This window comes from Lytechinus pictus, chromosome 2 (assembly GCF_037042905.1).
Source record: "Lytechinus pictus isolate F3 Inbred chromosome 2, Lp3.0, whole genome shotgun sequence".
In the NCBI taxonomy this organism is placed as follows: domain Eukaryota; kingdom Metazoa; phylum Echinodermata; class Echinoidea; order Temnopleuroida; family Toxopneustidae; genus Lytechinus; species Lytechinus pictus.
The window spans coordinates 33,892,963-33,914,508 of record NC_087246.1 but is presented as its reverse complement, the minus strand read 5'-3'; positions in this window follow the sequence as shown (position 1 = coordinate 33,914,508).

Below are 21,546 nucleotides of genomic sequence, written 5' to 3'. Positions count from 1 at the left end.
TTCACTCATACTTGATTAACCTTATGTCCAAGTTTCATGAACTAGATCCATAAATTTTCAAAGTTATGATAGTAATTCAACAAATACCCCCAACTTGACCAAAGTTCATTGACCCTAAATGACCTTTGACCTTGGTCACGTGACTGAAAATAATTCTCCCAACATGGTCTAATTTCATTGACCCAAAATGACCTTTGACCTTGGTCATGTGACCTAAAACTCAGGTAGGATGTTCAGTAATACTTGATTGACCTTATGTCCAAGTTTCATGAACTAGTAGTAGGGGAGAGAGATAGGGTTCCCATGCACCCGAATGATATATTTTTTTAACCTACATTTTTGTAATCCGTAAGATGTGTAGTGAATGAATTTAGATGTTCCCAAAACGAAATATTGTCCCATGGGGTTCAAATTCAAGATGGCGTCCAAAATGGCCGCCATATTCATGGGATTTGGATTTTCGTACATAGATTCCGACACAAACATTCATTTGCCACAAAATTAGTGTCATATGAAAGATAAATAAATTTTCTACAAGTTGATACTATTCATGGGTGATAAAATGGTAATTCGGCTGAGATTTTAGTACGAAAAGTGCAATTTTGAGATTTTTTTCCCAAAAATTGAAAAATTGCGAAATACATGATTTACCATAAATCTAAAGAAAATAAAGGAATCGCCTCGAAAATTTCTAGAAAACTTTCCTAAAATACAATTATTAAGTGGACAAAATTCCAAATCGATGTCGTTTTTAGTCACAAACTTATTATGTCTCAAACTTGAAAATTCAATTTTCAGAAATTTAGCTTTTTTTACTGCATATCGGAGACTTGGATATATTAATGAATATTGTCACATTTTCAACCCAGAAAATGGAAATAGGCCTTCATAAAATGCGAAATTATCTATTATTTTGTTGGTAGAATTTACTACAATCCCTTTATTCTTCGATTTCAAGTCGGTTGATATAGTTTTTAAAAGAATTAAGACTTTTGGCCAAAATTTGTGTGTTTTTTTGTTTAAAAAAATGCACATGCACTGTTATTGATCAGATTTATTATGAATATCAGTATTAAATGCACAATCTCAACATTCGATATGAAAGAGGATGTATCAACGAGAATATTTGCAGGCTTCATGCCACCATAAGTTTCTTCATTTGCTTCAAATAGAAGGAAAATATGCTGAATGTATTGAGCGATTTTGCGCTAAAGTGAGGCCAAAAAGCAACCTTAGTGTGGCAGTCACATCCATGAAAACGATTGCAAAGTGATGAATGGTATGTCATTCAAATAATACAATAGCTTGGATCAGCCTCTCGCATCGATTGTGTAGGTATGACTAACACACCGTAATGTCCAGTATGTAATGTGCATGATCAAAGAAATGTATCTGATTCAGAAGGATGCAAAGACAAAAAAAGGTGTTTCTGTTACATTATAAAGAAATTTATTAAATATTGTCTATTGGAAACAGTTATAAGATACACTAGCACTGCAGGTAAAAGAGATGAAGTTCTTACACATCAATACACAGCTCAAAGGAATATGTCGAAGCTACCCCCACTTTATCTGTATTTTGAATCTATGGCCTGTATTCCTAAATCAGGTTTATCTTCGAACACAAAATTAGTGTCATATGAAATATGAATAAATTTTCTACAAGTTGGTATTATTCATAGGTGATGAAAAGGTAATTCGGCTGATCTTAATAAGATAAGTGCATTTTTTAATTGTTTTCCCCAAAAATGAAAATTTGCAAAATACTTGATTTACCATATATCTAAGAAAAATAAAGGAATTGCCTTGAAACTTTCTAGAAAACTTTCCTAATATACAATTATTAAGAAATTGATTATTTTACTGCATTTTACAGACTTAAATTACTATATTGTCATTATCTTTACCACCCCTTTTCACCACATTGATAAGTTTTTCTAACCTTCACCTTTTCAATCTATTTTGATGTTCTGAAAACTTGAATATTGTCCCTTGGCCGCCACTTTGACGGCCATCTTGGATTCTGACAAAAGAACTCTTACAAATATTTTGAGGGTATTCTGAGTATGAGAAATTAATTGAGTGGGTTATCTTTATTCTCTACAATTTAAATCAAACAATTCTGATACATTAAAGTGCCAAAAATGACAAAAAACTCTTTCTGTTGACCAATGTAAAGAAGGGGAAGGCATTTTTGGAACATTGAGATGTGTATGGCTGTGTTATTAATCTATTTAATATTTTCAAAAGTAGAAAATGTGGTGACGAATCAGTACCACGGAAAAGGCCTCCTGTAAATTGCATTTTACAACTTCTAACAATTAACTTATATCATGTCAAAATGCAAGCTTTATGGTTCTTAGGGAGGACTTTGACAAACAGGCAGTCAAACTTAGAAGTCATTGGCAGGCTCATGTGCTACATGTGGGCGATCTTTTTTAGCTAAAACTTTGTGCCAATGTGATCTTGAAAGATATATTCCTGATCCAGAAGTTGTAAACTTTGGACTGGAAAAGCAATTTTGCTTGCTGCAAAATTCAAGATAATTTTATTCTCTTTGAGAAAAAAAAACATGGAATTTTCTTGGTTGCCATCCGGGCAACCATGATGGCAGTTTTGGTTGCCAACGTCACCCGGGCGACCGCTAATTTCGATTCCTGCTTTGGAGTGGGGATGGTGGATGGAATTTCCCTCACGTGTGATCCGTTCCTTTTCAAGATTCCTCCGTTTGGCTTTGATACTTCGTAAGACCTGGGTTCCTCACAGACTTTGGATGCTTTAGCTGGTATCCAAGTGTGTTATCTTGGATGTATAACTCTCACTGGCTGTCCTACATGCAGAGGTGGTAGATCAGAACTTGCATGTCGATAATGCACTTCCTTCACCTTGCCTTGCCTATTCAAGAGAAAATGAGTCAGAGTGGCAGTAGAATCTCTCGAGAAATAGTGACTTGATAATGTGGTTCTGATGGGTCTACCAAATAACATTTCTGCTGGTGATCTAAAGTAACTTTCGACTGGTGTTGCTCTCAGGTTCATCATTGCTAGTTGACTGTCTTGGCCAGTCTGAGAACATTTTGTCAACAGATTCTTGACTGTACGAACCATCCTCTGAGCTAATCCGTTTGATCTTGGATAGTGTGGAGAAGAAGTAATGTGCTTGATATTCCACTTCTTTTTTCTGCTGCCTTGCTTGATGTTCTGGCATGTTTCACTCTGCTTTATCAACTGGTCGATGTCCTCGTTGATGTTTGACAAGAACACCGTCTCACGAGCAAGTCAGCTGGTACTTTCGATTCCCATGTGTCCTAGGTGAAGCTGTCCAAGGATATCATTCCTCGGTGACTTCGGTACGATGACTTGACTTCCCGTGAAGAGTATTCCATGTGATAATCCGATGTTATCTCTATATGACCAATACTGCATAAGGGATTTCAATAACTCTTGGATTGTTTCAGGCCAACTCTTAGTAACTATCTGCCATAATGATCTAGGTATTGGATCATTAGCTGTTTCTCTCTGAAGTTCTGTCCTCTTGTGTTTTCTGAAGAGTAATAAGTCGATCGCATATGCGAATCTTTTTCCTAAGAGCAGATGGATTTAACTCTGACACCTAACGGTACATCGCATGCTTCCTTGGGATTACAAAGTCAACTCAATGAATCGGAAAGAATCATGTTGTTTCTAGGTCGGTAATTGACTTGAAACCTGTTTCCTTGGACTTTGATTATAAGCGATCGCTGTAGATGCGGCAGTGCACTTGTAAGAATTTTTTTCCATATAATTTCCAGTGGTCTGTGATTGATTATGACTGTGAATTCCTTCTCGAACTGATATTATAGAAGCGTTTGATACCAAACATTAGGACTAAGATCTCCCTCTATGTTTGAGTAGTTGGACTGTGCAGTGGAAAGACTTTGGATGCAAACGCAGCAGGTTACCATCCTGAAGCAAGGCATGCTCCTAGATCTTTCATTGATGTATCCATCTCGACAGTTCTCTCTCTCTCTGGGTCATAGAACTGTAGGCATGCACCTGATGATACTGCACATTTCAGGCTGTTCAAGGAATGTTCATGATCATCGTCCCAGATGAACGGTACTTCTTTGTGGAGAAGTTATCGAAGTGGTGCTGACTTTTCCCACAAATTAGGAATATATTCTGCTAGGTATTTGAACAATATTAGGCATTTCTGAACATCATCCTCTTCGTCCTTGGGTAATAGTACTTGGGTAATGTGTTGGCTTCTACCTTGCTAGGATCTGAGTAGATATCTGATCTAGTGCACTTGGAGCCAAAGAAGTTGATAGCTTCTTTCTTGATTGTGCACTTGGAGCTGTTGAACACTGAGCCTTCTTGCTTTGCCGTCTCCATGAACAAGTACCGATTCTTGTCGTGTTCCTCCACGTTGATCTTGTCCTACAATTAATGTGCTGCACTTGCGTGGTGCGTCTATGGTAGGTTTAGCGATGTCCTTGACATGAAACATCGTTTTTTCCTTTGAAACTACCAATAGCATCGAACTGCTCTGGAAATGCTTGTTCGAGATCCTCATCACTTGTGATAAGTATTTGTTCCGGTTTAGGGTTAGGTGTTGGTGTGCCATAATTGTACATTGAGTAAATTGTGATAATTCCAAGGTCAGTGCAACCTAACAACCCAAGGATAGCTGAAACCTTGACATCTGGTACATAGAATGTCTATGTTGAACATTTTGGACTGTAACATTTTATGTCAAATTAGTGTACCTTTACATTTGATTGGAATCTCACCATAAGCTTCAAGTTTGACTGGTGTTTGTTTCACTAATGATTCCCACTTTGAACTTTATATTTCCTCGGCGTACGGACTATGATAGTGTTAGTACTTGCACTTGAGTCAACTCTTAGGTAGAGCTTATGTTGACCGGCTCTGTGGGCATATGTAAATGTTAGCAAATGCTACTGTGCCTTCTGAATTTACAACTGTGTGTGGTCCATTGGTATGTATTATTTCAAATTATGCAAAGTTGGATAGACTGCCTTTAGACTGATAATGATCAGGATCTGTGATAGTATCGTGTGCTGTGTCCATTTCGCTGACTGGTTAGTTCTTTCGACGTTTTGATTTTGATCGTGATTTCTTTTGTTTTGGTAAACGACCATCACATACCATGTCAGATCTTCGGTCATCTGAACTACGTTATGGTTTTTAACTATGATCACTTTTTGACTGACGACAGAATTACCCCCAATGATTTTTACTGTGGAGAGCAAATTCCATTAATATTGACCCCCAAATGGTTCATAGTTGTCTGAGATTTATAATTCAATTGAGGTTTTTTCCTTCATTATGAAAGCAAACGGAACAGAGTTGTAAACATAAGAGATATACAATAAACAGAATATTGGCTCTTCATAAATTTAGAAAAGAGTTAGAACGTGTTGGAAAATAAACCTGATTTTGGAATACAGGCCATAGATTCAAAATACAGATAAGGTGGGGGTAGCTTTGACATGTTCCTTTCAGTTATGTATTGATATGTCAGAACTTCATCTCTATTACCTGCAGTGCTAGTGTATCTTATAAATGTTTCCAAAAGACTTCAATAAATAAATTTCTTTATGATGTAACAGAAACACCTTTTTGTCCTTTACATCCTTCTGAATCAGATACATTTCTATTACCATGCACATTATATACTGTACATTACGGTGTGTTAGTCATACCAACACAATCGATGCGAAAGGCTGATCAGAGCTATTGTATTATTAGAATGGCATACCATTCATCACTTTGCAATCGTTTTCATAGGTGTGACTGCCACACCGACGTTGCTTTTTGGCCTCACTTTAGCGCAAAATCACTTAATACATTCAGCATATTTTCCTTCTATCTGCAGCAAATGAAGATACTCATGGTGGCATGAAGCCTGCCAATATTCTCGTTGATACATCATCTGTCATATCGAATGTTGAGATTGTGCATTTATTACTGATATTCATAATAAATCTGATCAATAACAGTGCATGTGCAATTTTTTTAAACCAAAAACATACAAATTTTGGCCAAAAGTCTTAATTCTTTTAAAAACTATATCAACCGACTTGAAATCAAAGAATAAAGGGATTGTAGTAAATTCTACCAACAAAATAATCGATAATTTCGCATTTTATGAAGGCCTTTTTCCATTTTCTGGGTTGAAAATGTGACAATATACACTAATATATCCAAGTCTCCGATATGCAGTTTAAAAAAAGCTAAATTTCTGAAAATTGAATTTCAAGTTTGAGACATAATAAGTTTGTGACTAATAATGATATCAATTTGGAATTTCGTCCACTTAATAATTGTATTTTAGGAAAGTTTTCTAGAAATTTTCGAGGCGATTCCTTTATTTTCCTTAGATTTATGGTAAATCATGTATTTCACAAATTTTCAATTTTTTGGAAAAAATTCTCAAAATTGTACTTTTCTTATTAAAATCTCAGCCGAATTACCATTTCATCACCCATGAATAGTATCAACTTGTAGAAAATTTATTTATCTTTCATATGACATTAATTTTGTGGCCAATGAATGTTTGTGTCGGAATCTATGTACGAAAATCCAAATCCCATGAATATGGCGGCCATTTTGGACGCCATCTTGAATTTGAACCCCATGGGACAATATTTCGTTTTGGGAACATCAAAATTCAATCAATAAACATCTTAAGGATTACAAAAATGTAGGTTAAAAAAATATATCATTCGGGTGCATGGGAACCCTACCTCCCTACCAGACTATAGGTCCATATACTTTCTAAGTTATGATGTGATTTCAAAAACTTAACCTTAGGTTAAGATTTGATGTTGACGCCGCCGCCGCCGTCGGAAAAGCGGCGCCTATAGTCTCGCTCTGCTATGCAGGCGAGACAAAAATGAAAAGCTGCAAATGAGATGTCATGCTTCTCTTCACTATCATTCGAGTATACAGATGGTAAAGAGAAATGAAACGTTTTCTAAGTGGCTGTCCTCAAAATCCCCCTGTGAACAAGAGAAGCTTCTCAAAATTGCTAGGGAAAAGAGTTCTACACTCAAAATAAAACACAAGGGGCCCGTTGCATAATTTTTTTTTCTAACCTGAGATTTCTAAGGTTGAAAACTCGGGTTCCGTAGATTTCTCAGGTTGGCTACCTGAGATTGAAAAATCGATTGCATAAAGACTTTGGAAAACTCAGGTTGTTAACCTGAGTTTTAATAATCATGAATATTCGTGAACGAGGATGCGCACTGAAATTTGGGTAAAAAAAAGTTGCGCCCGTGTACACTTGCAATTGTCTGCTAGCGACGTCAACGAAATGGCTTCACCAAATGAGGTAATTTCTTTGAAAAAATACGTTATTTTTGTTCATTGTATGACATAAAGTTTTTGAAATAATAGCTATTAGATTCATCCATTCTGCTAAAAATATGTATAATTTGACCCCCGGCGAATCACCACAGCGCGGTGGTTTTCGCCCAAACAAATCCAATTGTAGCTGATGCTAACAGCGTAGTTTAGCGGAGTAATGGTGTCCCTCTCCGCCGGAGCTCTGGCGTAGGGTTGGCCGTGTAGGGAAGGGATGCAGGCTGTTGTTAGTAGCTAGACGTTCTATGTCATAACAGAATTTTTAACTTGGGTCTATTTGTTTAGATTCTCGATGATACTATGATTTCAGATACTGTTTATTTATGATATCGATATTCTCTGTCTTATCAATCCATGCTCAGTCACTCAGACTCAGTGGCCCGTATTCCGAAGTCGGGTTTAACTTAAACCCAGGTTTAAAGTTGTGGTTTAAGTATGGATAGCCAATTGTTACATAAATCACTAACAGTAGAGATGTCATATTTCAGCTCATTTGGCTCTCAAATCATTCATAATTGTCTAGGAAGTATAAATAGATGATTGTCTTCACCATCGATGAATCAGGAAAGAGCACAGTAAACATAAGAAACACACAACTTAATAAAAATTTTGACACTTTTGGCTTCCCATAATTTTAGCACAGAGTTAGACCATGGTCTAAGTTAAACCTGACTTCAGAATACGGGCCAGTGAGTCAGAGTCAGACTGAGTCTGAGGTCGATCACCAAATCATTCATGATTCATTTCAATGTTGACTGTCTAGAGAAACTCTAAACCCGTCGGAGAAGAAAATCTAACGTCGGACGTTCAAAGTTAGATCTAGATCTAGAATCTAGACTTACTCTAGAATCTAGATCTAGCCTTTTGACTTAAGCCAGCGAGCTTTATTTAGTTTCAGTGCGGTAAAGAGTCATTGGTTCATTCCACTGATTTTCAAGAGAATTGACAATGATAATGTCAAAAATGCCCAATTTAATTGGGTCAATTTATCATTAGAAAATCATATGATTTGATAGAGTTCCATATGTACCCCCCCCCCCTCCCACAAAAAACAAAAGATTGTTGAGACTTGCTTCAGTTTTGACTCTAGATCTAGATTTAAGTTTTTTTCTTACCTTGATTGGGACTCTAACTCGGGTCGTTGCCAATGCAGTTTCAAGATTTTTCCCACTGCGTTAGCGAGAGAGGCCGATGATCGGTAGTGGTTTTAAGCCATTATAAATAAGTCTAGGCTTTCAAGACCCTTTACTGACTAAATAAACCGATGTCTATGAACAATTTACAAAATGCGTTGAAAATTTGACGGAATAAAGACATATTTTGGTAGACGTCTTTGTATTTTGAATTTTCACTCCCCCACCATACAACCTCTAGATTAGGGCTAGATATATTATTTTCAACCTCCATATTTTTATTTTCAATTCTAGCGGGGGGGGGGGGGGGTACATATGGAAGTTAACGTCTTACAATGCATAGGCCCCCTCTCCTTGACGTAATCTAGACCAAAAATTACAAAGTAATTGATCCGTTACATAATTAATTACATTTTTCGAGTACATTTGTTGATGTAGGCTTAGATCTACTTGTAGTTTGTAATTGAAATTTTTGAAGCAAAAGTAGATCTACTAGACCCGGGGGGGGGGGGGGACTTTCATTGACGAGTGGATTTAAAAAAATTATTCTTAATGTTTTTTGTGATTTAATTTCATGGTTATATATCAGTGTTTATTTTTGTTTTTTGGGTTTTTTAAAATAAAATTTCTTCTTTGCAGAAAACGCCAACCAAACGAAAGCATGAAAATATGACCGAACAGCATGTCCAAATTCTGTGCGCATATGTTAGGGAAAAGAGGTCCGTGCTCTTCGGAAAGCCTTTGTCTCCCACTGAGAGGGCAAGATATTTACCTTTTTCTTTCTAGAAATATGAAGCAGGCACAGATCTAGCCAGAATTAAACACAATACCATTTGGGGCCATATTTTTTAGCACAATCTTCACCCCTCAAAACGATTGTGTTCAGTCTGGCTGATTCCGCTTCTGATATGAAGTATCAAGAGGTATACCCTTTGTCATTGAACTTTACATAAAAGGTAATCAAGTATGAATTATTGTTTTGGACCGCCCTCATGGGGTCAAAATTATTATACTCACTATTTTCTCTAGAATATCAAGAGACATTAAAAGTCAATATTCAATGACTATTTTTGCAACATAACCATATTTACCATGAACTAATGATGCAAAGCCTCAATATTCTGATATTTTGAGGTTGTTGACCTTAAGGTAGTTTACCTCTAGAGGTCAGCAGAGGTGAAATCTGACTGACATCATTTTAAAATGAAGCTTATAGCAAGATAAAACACTAGCATAGGCGGCGGAAGCAGGGGGGGACGTGTCCCCCCCCCCTAAATTTGAGGTGGGGGGGACGGCCCCCCCTTAAATATTTTGTTGATAACCTTTTTTTTTTTTTTTTTTTTTTGCTTGTCAATCTTGTTTCCTGCGTTCCCCCCTAAATTCACGTAGACCCCCTGAAATGTTTGTGGTCCCCCCCTAAAATTTAGGTTGATGACCTTATTTAGTTGATCCTCTTCTAAAATTTAGGTTGATAACTTTTTTTGGGGGGGGGGCTTGTCAAATTTTTACTTGCATCCATCCCAAAATTTCAGGTGGACCTCCCCTAAATTTTTTTGCTTCCGACACCAATGAACACTAGTAAAAGTGTCATGCTTTAGTCATAATTTGTAACAGTTTTATGACCGAATTGAGTAATGCAGGCGAGACTGTGAGAGGCATTCCACTTGGTTTTTTATTCTACAAGTGTATGGTGTGTTGTTTCCTGCAATGCCACTGTAATAAATTTCAAATGCATGAAAAAGACAATACATTTTCCTCCTTTGTTGAATGCAGGTCTCTGAACAGCGTAAGCAGGCATGGGAAGATATTGCTAGGCAGCTGTCAGCGACCGGATGCCCCAGGGGTGGGGACGATGTGAGGAAGGCATGGTCCGACCTCAAGAAAAGAGCAAAAAAATATGAGGATGACAAGAAGAAGACCGGTAAGCCCACTTTTCTCGTAACAAATGGAAGAACACGTTTTAACTCCAGTCGTTACAGGGTATAATGAGTCTTGTCGGTCCAAGGGGGGATGGGGTAGGATGGTGTTGTTATGGTCCCCTTAGATCTTGATTTTGGATCAAAACAAAAATTTGCACATTATTTAGAATTTGTGTGCTTATTCAATGTAATTAAATCATGTTGCTCTAATTACTAGCAGTTCCTATAATTTATTGTTTGAATTATACAATATTTCAGTTTTTACAGATTTGACAATAAAGACCACATTGACATGTTCAGGGAGTAATAAAATTTTGTTTCACATGACAATGGGGAGAAAATTTGAATTTTTCATATTTCATATAATAAAAAAAAAAATAGTGAGTGGGTGACGTCATCAGTCTGCCAATTTGCGTACCGTCCAGGATGTGTATATAACTGTTTTAGTGAAATTAAGCGAAACTTTAAAATGTCATAACTTTCTTATTTTACATCCGATTTTTATGAAATTTTCAGTGTTTTGCTTGTTGGATTTATTTCCTTTTATTCAAATTAATTTTTTGGTGGGGTGGACTTTTCCTTTAATACGTCCTCTGCCTGTTTCGGGGGGGGGGGGGGGTAGAGCCAAATATTTCCTAGTAACTAAGTCCAGAAAGATTTCATTTTAGGGGCGGTAGTGAGCACGCGAAAAGGCGAAACACTTAATACTGAGCACGCGAAAGGCGCTCCCTATAGGGGGGAGTTTTCCCCCTCCTGCGCAAAGCACGGAAGCTCTGACGTTTCCTTCAAATTTTTCCTCCTCTGCTCCCACTCCTCTTACATTCTCTGCCTGTTATCGGGGGGGGGGGGGGGGGGAGCCAAACAATTCCCGGTAACTAAATTCAGAATTAAAAACAAAGTAAATGTGGCATTGATATCTTGGCATTGTTGGAGGAAGCAATGACAAATGCTTTCCACGTTGAGGATGGGGCTCATCCAAATAGGATAAGGGTTTAATAGTATTAGGTATCACAGTACAGCGCACTGTGCGGGCGACATCGGTCGTGCGACTGCTAAAAACAGCTAATAACTTCATGGATCGGGCTCATGTTCTGAGTAAGATACAGATTAGGGAAGGCATTTCCAAATGTGAGGGGTGGACTTTACATGGGGATGGCACTTCCAGGGATGGAAAAAATTGTAGGGCAGCAAATAACGCTAGATAGCGGGGAAACGTTGTCTGGGGGATTTGCATCGGTGGCGGTCGAAAATTCAAACACATTGCTAGACAATGTTATCGCAATGATGGAAGAGCTCAGAGAAATTGTAGATGAAAGTGAAAAAGAACAGGCTTGTAAAGAAATGTTTAAGAAAATGATGGCTGTCATGTCGGATAGGTCGAGTGTCAACAAAGCTTTTAATGCAAATGCTTCTCTTCACTATCATTCGAGTATACAGATGGTAAAGAGAAATGAAACGTTTTCTAAGTGGCTGTCCTCAAAATCCCCCTGTGAACAAGAGAAGCTTCTCAAAATTGCTAGGGAAAAGAGTTCTACACTCAAAATAAAACACAAGGAGGCTGATAAAGCAGTCTTGAAAACGATCAAAGAAAAGTTAATGGAGACAAATCGTAAGAAAGTAGAAAAGGGACGAGCAACGACAAATGCTTTCCACGTTGAGGATGGGGCTCGTCCAAATAGGATGAGGGTTAGTATTCTATATCTAGGCCTACTCTTTGTTCAATTAAAAGATAACAGGCCGCATGGCCTCAGTCCCTCACCTTACTGGGTAATCCCACAGATGATGACAGATCAACGCGATTTCAAGACTTGAACCGTAATATGCGGATCGATTGTGTCATTACATAGCCAGAGGGGACGGGGTATCCCCTTCCCCCCAAAAAAACACACACACATCAATTCGATCTAAGAGAGCGAGCCAAGAAGAACCACTTTTCTTGTTTTTAATCACATTTCATAATAGAAATTCAAAAATATGACGAGAGAGCGAAGCGAAGCGAGCGAGCCAAAATAACCACTGTTTTGGTTTTCAATCGCATTTTCAAATATAAATTTTGAAGTATGGTGTTTTTTTTATTTTTTACTGATTTACTTAAAATATATTTTCTTCCTTAACTTATTTTATCTTTTATTTATGACAGGTTTGCTCGGATGGCCATGTTACAAGCTGGTGTGGGCAGGAAACCCTACAAAGGTCTCATGTGGGAGACATGAAACTGGCCTCGGCTATTGTCATGACAGGCAATAATTTCAATAAGGTGAGCCTGTTAGCCAGATGCATGTCCCTGAACATGATATCTAGTTCAACTTTCTATGCACACCAGCGTAAGTACATTGCCCCGACCATCGAGAAGAAATGGGAGGAAGTGCAGGCAACTGTGTTGTCCAAACACAAGGAGGGAAGGATAGTTCTTTGTGGTAAGTAATAAATAATTATTTCAATTGTGTCATTTATGAAAGGTGACTTTTTTTGCTTCTATTTGGTTCCTTTTGTAAATTAATTAACTTGAATTCATATTTTCAGAAAATCTGTAGTTGTGTTTCTATTGTTTGTTGTTTTGAACAATGTTTTTTTTTTCTTGTAGGGACAGACAAGTAACAAATATTTAGAAATAGAATAGCATAGAATTTTCAAAATAATTATTGCCATTTAGGTGTTCATTATATTCTGCCAGTCATGTCTAATATGTTAAAGTTTGAACAGTACAAATTTGACCAAATCAGGATCGTCATCTCCATGTACATCGATCAGGTCATACTAGGGCTTAATCTATAGCAGGTGTCAATATGATAAAACCCAACCAAACATCTTGCATAAGGATGCAGTTTACTTTGGTCAGTCAGTCGGCCACATTTTTTTCTCCCCTCTTGAAGATGTAATGGAATGCTCTTCTTTTGCATATGATCAGCTTTTGATTGATAGGTCAGTGCTGAAAATTTTGAAAGATGGTCAACAAATCATGCACTCAAAAATAGATGATCATTGAATCGAACCTAAGTAGAAAGAACAACTAACAGGTGTACTTTTCACAAGATTATTCAATAGCCAGTCCCTTTCATCTCTTCTAAACATGTAAACTGTATTTGAGTACATGTCTGTAGGGAAATGAAATGAGAAATAATGAAAATTTACTTCACATTTGTAATGCTTTCAAAATTGTTTTTTTGTGGGTAGGTGATGGTCGCAATGATTCACCAGGATTTTGTGCGCGGTACCTGACATACATTCTCATGGCACATGACACGAAAGACGTAGTTGACGTGCAGGTGGTTGAAAAGAGAGAAACCGGGGGGAAGAGCCCACTTATGGAGTTGGAGGGACTGAAGCGGGGTCTTCACAAACTTGAACAAGAAGGGGTGCAGATTGATGAACTGGTGACCGATGCTCATCCTTCAATTACCCGCTATATGAGTATGTAATTTTTATATTACTTAATAACATTGCATGGACAGACGTGACAGAATTCTGTCGTAGTGCCATAATGACTACCCATTTTACCACTTTTATTTATAATTTGATCCTACAAATTATGTTGCACATTTTGGCTTTCTTGACTGTCTCATAATGAATGAGGTATAAATTAAGTTTCTCCCATCACTGCATATTTCAAATCCATTGAAATAATGTCCATATGGAACTTGTAAGTTTACTTTTACTACATCAGTTAAACCATCTTCATATTTTTTCTATTTTAGAAAAATCTTGAATAGGAATTTGAAAGCTAAAGCTTGTCATGATTAATTGTTAATCTGGGTTCCGTAACACAAAGGTTAGCGATTAATCGCTAATTTGATAGACGAAGGGGGTGTTGCAAGAAAATATTTGCGATCAATTGCTAATATTATGTTCCAATTTTACAACTGATAGATCAATGTTAGCTGTAGCAAATCAGATTAAGATTCTTGGTTCAAGGAGAAGATTGGCAATCAATTACTAATTTGCAATTAACTACAAGACATATGATTGATCTAGGGACCAAAAATAGATTGCATTTGATAGTCTGATTGGTTCCTAGTCAGTCTGTTAAAAAGTGGGGGGGGGGGGGATACTTGTACACGCCATCCCCCACTCCAAAAAGTGGGGGGGGGGGTATATCCCCCATCCCCCGGGATTTACGCCAATAGTTGAGTAGTCTGATGTACTGGCCAGCCGTTTGTTCGTTTATTAATTTAAGATTTTTTTTAAAGTAGGAAAGGAGACAGGGGTTGGCTCTTGCTTGATGGGGGTGTCGAAGGATCCCCAAAAAGAATTCCCTCATTTTTGTCCCATAGAATATGATGGTGCATGAGATGCATGAAATGGGAAAAGCGTTTGCCCCACCCCCTCCCCCCTCCGATAACAGGAAGTATTAAGATGAGCAATGGGTGGGGGGTGCTGATTCAGCCCCCTTTTGTGATCTCGGCTGTCGATCACGCGATTGCAACAAAAATTTGCCCGCGTATTAATCATTGCATAATTTACAATACTGTAAGGTCACGTTCTGTGAAAAATCTCATAGCTAATTATGCTAATTCTAATTTATATAAAATCTAAAGTTTGCTCTAATTATTAGATTATGCCTTTAATTTAAAGTGCAATTTTGCTTCACAGACATATTTTCTGAATTTCTTATGTATTTATTTGTTTTTTTATTTTTTTATGGAAATTGTCAGGGATTTTATTTTGACCATAAACATTTGTACACAAATTCATGTTTTTGAGGAATTTTTTGTCTGCATGCACTTACCAAATGTTGCATAATTTTGGAACCGTATACCTGGGTATTGCAGTTTTCGTCTCATAAGTTGCGCTCAACTTGAAAGTATAAAGTAAATGAGCGACGCGGTCAAAAGTTTTGCGTAGTGGATTTATTGCCCAAAAATTTCAACAGCCCCCCCAGTCTTTTTAGAGTTAAACACCTACTCTCCTGTACTAGTGAAATCTGTTTTGTTTTTTTCCTCATAGACCACAGCTATCGATATCATCATCATGTCAAAGTGTGACAAAGGAGCAGACGATCCTGGAGGGTCAGGAGATGTACCCAGCAAAAGGTGAAGCATGTAGGAGGAAATAGATGTGTGCTTTATGGATGCAGTAACACTATGTACGATGGCTTTGCTATCCATGAAATGCCAAAACAGGGATCCATCAGATGAGCATGGGTCAATTTTATACAGCTGAGGCTGAAAGGATTCCATGCGAACAAAAGGGTCCGTGTACATGTCTGCAGTGGGCACTTTGAGAGGGAACAGTATGACCAGTCGCAAGTCATGCAATATAAGTATGGTTATAGAAAGCTTCCGCCATGTCTTCTCCCAAATGCTGTGCCCAGACTACACCAAGCTGTTCAGCCATTCCCTGATGACTGGTTCGTCAAGAAGTCACTTCCTCTAGCAGAGTCAACACCAACAACATTGACTCTAACAGTGGCATCATGCAGAAGTTCTGATACCAAAACAGTGCATTCTACCAACATGACAGTTGCGTTCCTACGCAGCGAGAAGGCAAGTACGAGCAAGGAACATGAAGTCAAAGACCCTCGGCCGATCACGTTAGCTGATGCGTGTACTTGCATGTCTCCTACGCTGCTGGGTTCTGGAGGAAGCAAGCGGCGAATATCCCTGTTCAGTCGGAAGAAGGTATGTTTAACACAAATCATTTATGCCTTTTGAATAATGTGTCAGACTAAAAACATGTGGCCTGCATCCAAGACCCTCCCGGTGTGCAGTTGTACATCCAGAATGGCATCAGGAAGAAGGGCAACATCGTACTTACAACTTACAGATGTGCCCGAAGATAGGATCAACATCCGTGGAAAGTTTCCACAACCATCTCATTGAATTCATTCCAGGTAATAAATAACACTTTTTATTCAACAAACCCCAACATTGCTTTGTAAGAACCCCCACCCCCCATAGAAACTAACAAAAATTGGACAGGCGTGCAAACACATTTCAATGGCCAACATCATGCATTTGTCCTTGATTAGTGTACTTGGTAAATTACAACTGTGGTGAAAGAATCACTTTACTCGAAAGAGTTAACTTCTGCTGACTACTATGTTGGCATGGATTGAATGTCACAAGATCAGGGGTTTTCTGCGGTTGAAATTAAATTTGCAATGTTTACTGAATACTCTTTGTCTTTATATATTGAAAAAAATTAAACATGAGTTCACATTGTGTCTACACACTTATTGATATATATATGATTGCCCATGCCACTTATTTGCCAACATTGGCAATGTGTAATGTAGGAAAGACAGTCTGGCTCCTTATACTTGATTAATTAAAAAACAGTCACATTAACAATGGCAAATATTTCACTTTTTCTTTCAGGGACAATGGCCAACAACATTCTTTTTCAGGCATACCTCCTGGAAGGTGTGGCAAGATGGAACCAAAATCGTGCTACTTCAGCTCCAGATGTGTCCAAAGAGGAACCCCTCAGTTACAGTCAGTCATTGAGGCCAGCAACAGACTGGGTGAGGCTGTCTTGGGTAGGAAGATCTTGCCACACTTCAGATGCCCAAGGAGTTACACCGGTATGGTATTAATCAAACTTCTTGGAACAGCGAACATAACCATATTAATGAAGTTAAATATGTTTTGTTAAAATATCAGAGACAAAGTGATGTCACATGACAAATCACTAAAAAGAATTAAGATGATTTGAACTGAAAATAAATACCGATTAACTTCATTGATTGTGATGGATATATTCAAAGGCATCTCAATTTTTGGTTGTATGTCACTGCGTCTGAGCATCCTTGTTTGTGTGAATGAAAGTACACAATAATGACTGGATACATGTAAATGAATAAATTATGGATTACCTCTTATGATTTCATGAAGATGACCCCAGTCGACTACATCAAATGCCTGACTAAAGTGAATTTGACTCATACATCACATATGTATTTCACCCTCACCTTACCATACAGATACATGTACAAGAAGTCCATAGACCCAAGAGAGGACTCCGAGATGCCAGAAATCCACTTGATTGGTATGAGGATGCACCATTCCGAGCCCGATACCGGTTTTCTAAGGAAACGGTCTGTTACATAATCATGATGCTTGAAGGAGATTTGGAAAGACAAACAGACAGAAGTCATGCACTCCCAGTACCAGCGCAGGTTTTGACTGCTCTTAATTTATTAGGCGGTTGGTAAGTCGAATTATTTTTCACATAAGCATAATGCTGAGAATTTCAGCAAAATCAGATGTAATATCAAGAAAGTTATCAAATTTCAATATTTTGAACATTTAAAAAAAAAATATGCACACCCCAGTCGGTATGGAGGTAATGGAAATGATTTCACACACTTTACATGAAGTTGTTTTGTCATTCAAAGAAGACACCACACGGCAAAGCATCCATGCCTATAGATAAAGGTCTAATAATAATGCTGCCATCCTCCTGAGAGCTGCCAAGATCTACATTTTTCTTCATGTGCAAATAGAATTTTACAGCACTCTGAAATGTAGTATTATCCACTGTACTTTCCTTTCCATTGTTTTTTTTAATCTTCAGATACATCGCATCTACCAGCAAGGAACAAGTGCCAGTACAGGAAAGGTAGGTACCTGTTGCACGTTAACTCTTCAGGGGCAGTGAGGGTCCCAATATCTCAATAGTGGACCATGCAATCACCTAAAGCATTGCATAAAAATCAAACAGTAATTGAAAACGTAAACTCCTCCATCACTCCTTTAAAAAATAGTACATATGTATTTATCGAAGACAAATACTTAGATATGCTGATTGTACATTGATTCACTAAAATTAAGAGGAGACTTGATGAAGACATCTTTGGAAGAGGCATACTTGTAAATTCTCCGCTGACTGGAAGCAAGAACAAGGATGGTGCAGCTTGCAAGTTGCACACAGTAATTGCTGTGGGAGGAACAAATGAAGGCTCAGAAGATAAAAGACATATGGATCATCAGATGGCACTCCTCCATTTTCCGATGGGCTATTGCCATCCACAGCAAGTCTCCGGCAAGCTACAAGCTTATAAAGGAAAGTGGCATCTTGATGTTGCCTGCCGTCAGGACTTTGCACAAATACACTCATTACACGGATGCAAAGCCCGGCATCCACCAAGACGTCATCGACCAATTTAAGAATGGAATCGAGTTCAACAATGAATACCAGTGGAATGTATCGCTGCTCTGCGATGGGATGAAGATCCGTTCTGGTGTGGTATACTCTGCGTCCACTGGATCTCTATCTGGGTTTGTTGATGTGGGGACCATAAACAACAAACTGAGGGCGTTTGAGAAAACAAGATGGAATCCTACAAATGACTTGGCAACTCATGCATTCATGAAAATGGTGAGACACATATTCCTATCTCACAAGCAAGCTGTAGCATTATTCCCAACATCAAGTCTTGGGAGTGGTGACCTGTATGAGTGCATTTTCCAGACAGTGTCTGCAGTTTGAAACAGCAGGGTTGATGGTGCTAACTGCAACAGGAAATTTTACAAACTTTGTCACCAAGCGGGTGCAAACTTCTCAGTGAACCCCATTGAAGAAAGGAGGATCTACTTTTTTCTGTAACGTTCCACATCTTTTGAAGACCGCAAGGAATAATCTTAAACATGTGGGATTTAACAGAAGAGCAGAAAGTGATTTTTTTCAAATCTATTTCTTATTTGTGCATTATGAATTGGATTATTCTTTCACTTCAGCTTTTACCCATAATCTTCAGCCAACCAAATAGCATAGACCTAGGTGTCTAAGACAACACTTTCTAATCCCTCAGATTTTGTCCTACTGTGGACAAAATATTCGTACAATAATCTATAAATCTTCAATAAAAAAAACAGCATTAATGTATACTTAAAGGACAAGTCCACCCCAACAAAAAGCTGATTTGAATAAAAAGAGAAAAATCCAACAAGCATAACACTAAAAATTCCATCAAAATCGGATGTAAAATAAGAAAGTTGACATTTAAAAGTTTCCCTTAATTTCACAAAACAGTCATATGCACATCCTGTTTGGTATGCAAATGAGGAGACTGATGACATCATCCACTCACTATTTCTTTTGTATTTTATTATAGGAAATATGAAATATTCTAATTTTCTCCTCATTGTTAAGGGAAACATCGATTAATTCCTCCCTGAACATGTGTAATTAGCATTGTTTAATACTATATGGTTCAGTCAAGTTGGTCCTTATTGTCAAATGTGTAAAAAATGAAATATTGTATAATTCAAACAATAAAAAACATAAGAAATAGTGAGTGATGGACATCATCGACTGACTCATTTGAGTTGTGCATATCACTCTTTTGTGAAAAATAAGCGAAACTTCAAAATGCCATAACCTTTTTATTTTACATCCGATTTTGATGAAATTTTCAGTGTTATGTTTGTTTGAATTTTCTCTATTTTTTCAAATCAACATTTTTCTGGGGTGGACTTGACCTTTAAAGATAAAGATTATAATAACAATTTTTACAATAGTCAAGCTCATTACTTGTTCTTTTTATCCCCCTTCACTTTTACTCTCTGTAGGGAGAGTGAAGTTTGCTCCTATCTTCCATAGTAGGAACTATCCAAAATATCAGCTAATTGAGTAAGTTGAGCTGTCAAACTTCTTGGCAGCCCCACCAGCAGTGCAGGAGTTTCTCAGGATGCACCAGACATTATCTACCTCTGGGGACACCACACGCTGTGAAGACTTGGGCTTCATATTGGAAGTTATCAACAAGAACAGCAAGGCAGGGACACCGTGTAGTGTGCCTACACAGGAACACTGGGTTCGAATTTTCCAAAATTCACTCCTATCTTCCATAGTAGGAATCATCCGAAGTATCAGCTTATTGAGTTAGTTGAGCTGTCAAACTTCTTGGCAGCCCCACCAGCAGTGCAGGGGTTTCTCAGGATGCACCAGACATTATCTACCTCTGGGGACACCTAACACTGTGAAGACGGGACAAATACACTCATTACACGGATGCAAAGCCCGACGTTCACCAAGACGTCATCGACCAATTTGTGAATGGAATTGAGTTCAGCAATGAATACCAGAGGAATGTATCGCTGCTCTGCGATGAGATGAAGATCCATTCTGGCTATCTAATATCATTAAATATGTGAGATATGTCTTATCATTACATAACACTCTGTAGGGAGAGTGAAGTTCGCTCCTATCTTTCATAGTAGGAACCATCAGCTTATTGAGTTAGTTGAGCTGTCAAACTTCTTGGCAGCCCCACCAGCAGTGCCGGAGTTTCTCAGGGTGCACCAGACATTATCTATCTCTGGGGACACCTGGACTTCATATTGGAATTCATCAACAAGAACAGCAAGGCATGGGCACTGCGTGGTGTGCCAACACAGGAAGACTGGCTTCGGATTTGTGAAAATCTTGAGAAGTTCTTACAGGCAATGTACTGTTTTATTTCATCACAGTACTGTGGAAGTCATTAACAAGAACAGCAAGGCAGGGGCACCGCATGGTGTGCCAACACAGGAAGACTGGCTTCGGATTTTTCAAAATCTTGAGAAGTTCTTACAGGTAATGTACTGTTTTATTTCTTCATTGTACTGTGGAAGTCATTAACAAGAACAGCAAGGCAAGGGCACTGTGTGGTGTGCCAACACAGGAAGACTGGCTTCGGATTTTTCAAAATCTTGTTAAGTTCTTACAGGTAATGTACCGTTTTATTCTATCATAGTACTCTACATATATCTAAATAAATTCAGCAAGCTAAACACTGACAATTTAATCTACATCTGATGAAATGAAAATGTTGAATTTCAAGCTTTAACAACAAATGTATTTTTGTTTCGAACAGTTAAATGCATTCCGTCGTTAAATGCAATTCGTCACGAATACATACATGTACATGCATGCAATCAATGTGTTGATGTCATATTTCCCTGACTTGGAGCAGATAAGGGAAGGGACAAGTCAGTGCCCAGTGTTGCCATGTCCATAAACTTCCTCGCAAAGAATTCCTTTGTGTTGTATTCAGGGAAAGCACATACATGTAGTGTTGTTGTAGGTGTGAATGACAGGTGGAGGGAATGATCCCCACACATGGAATATTCTATGTATGTTATGGATACAGAGTGGATAATGTACTGCATTGATCTCAGGTGGCCGTAGACTTGTACCCAAG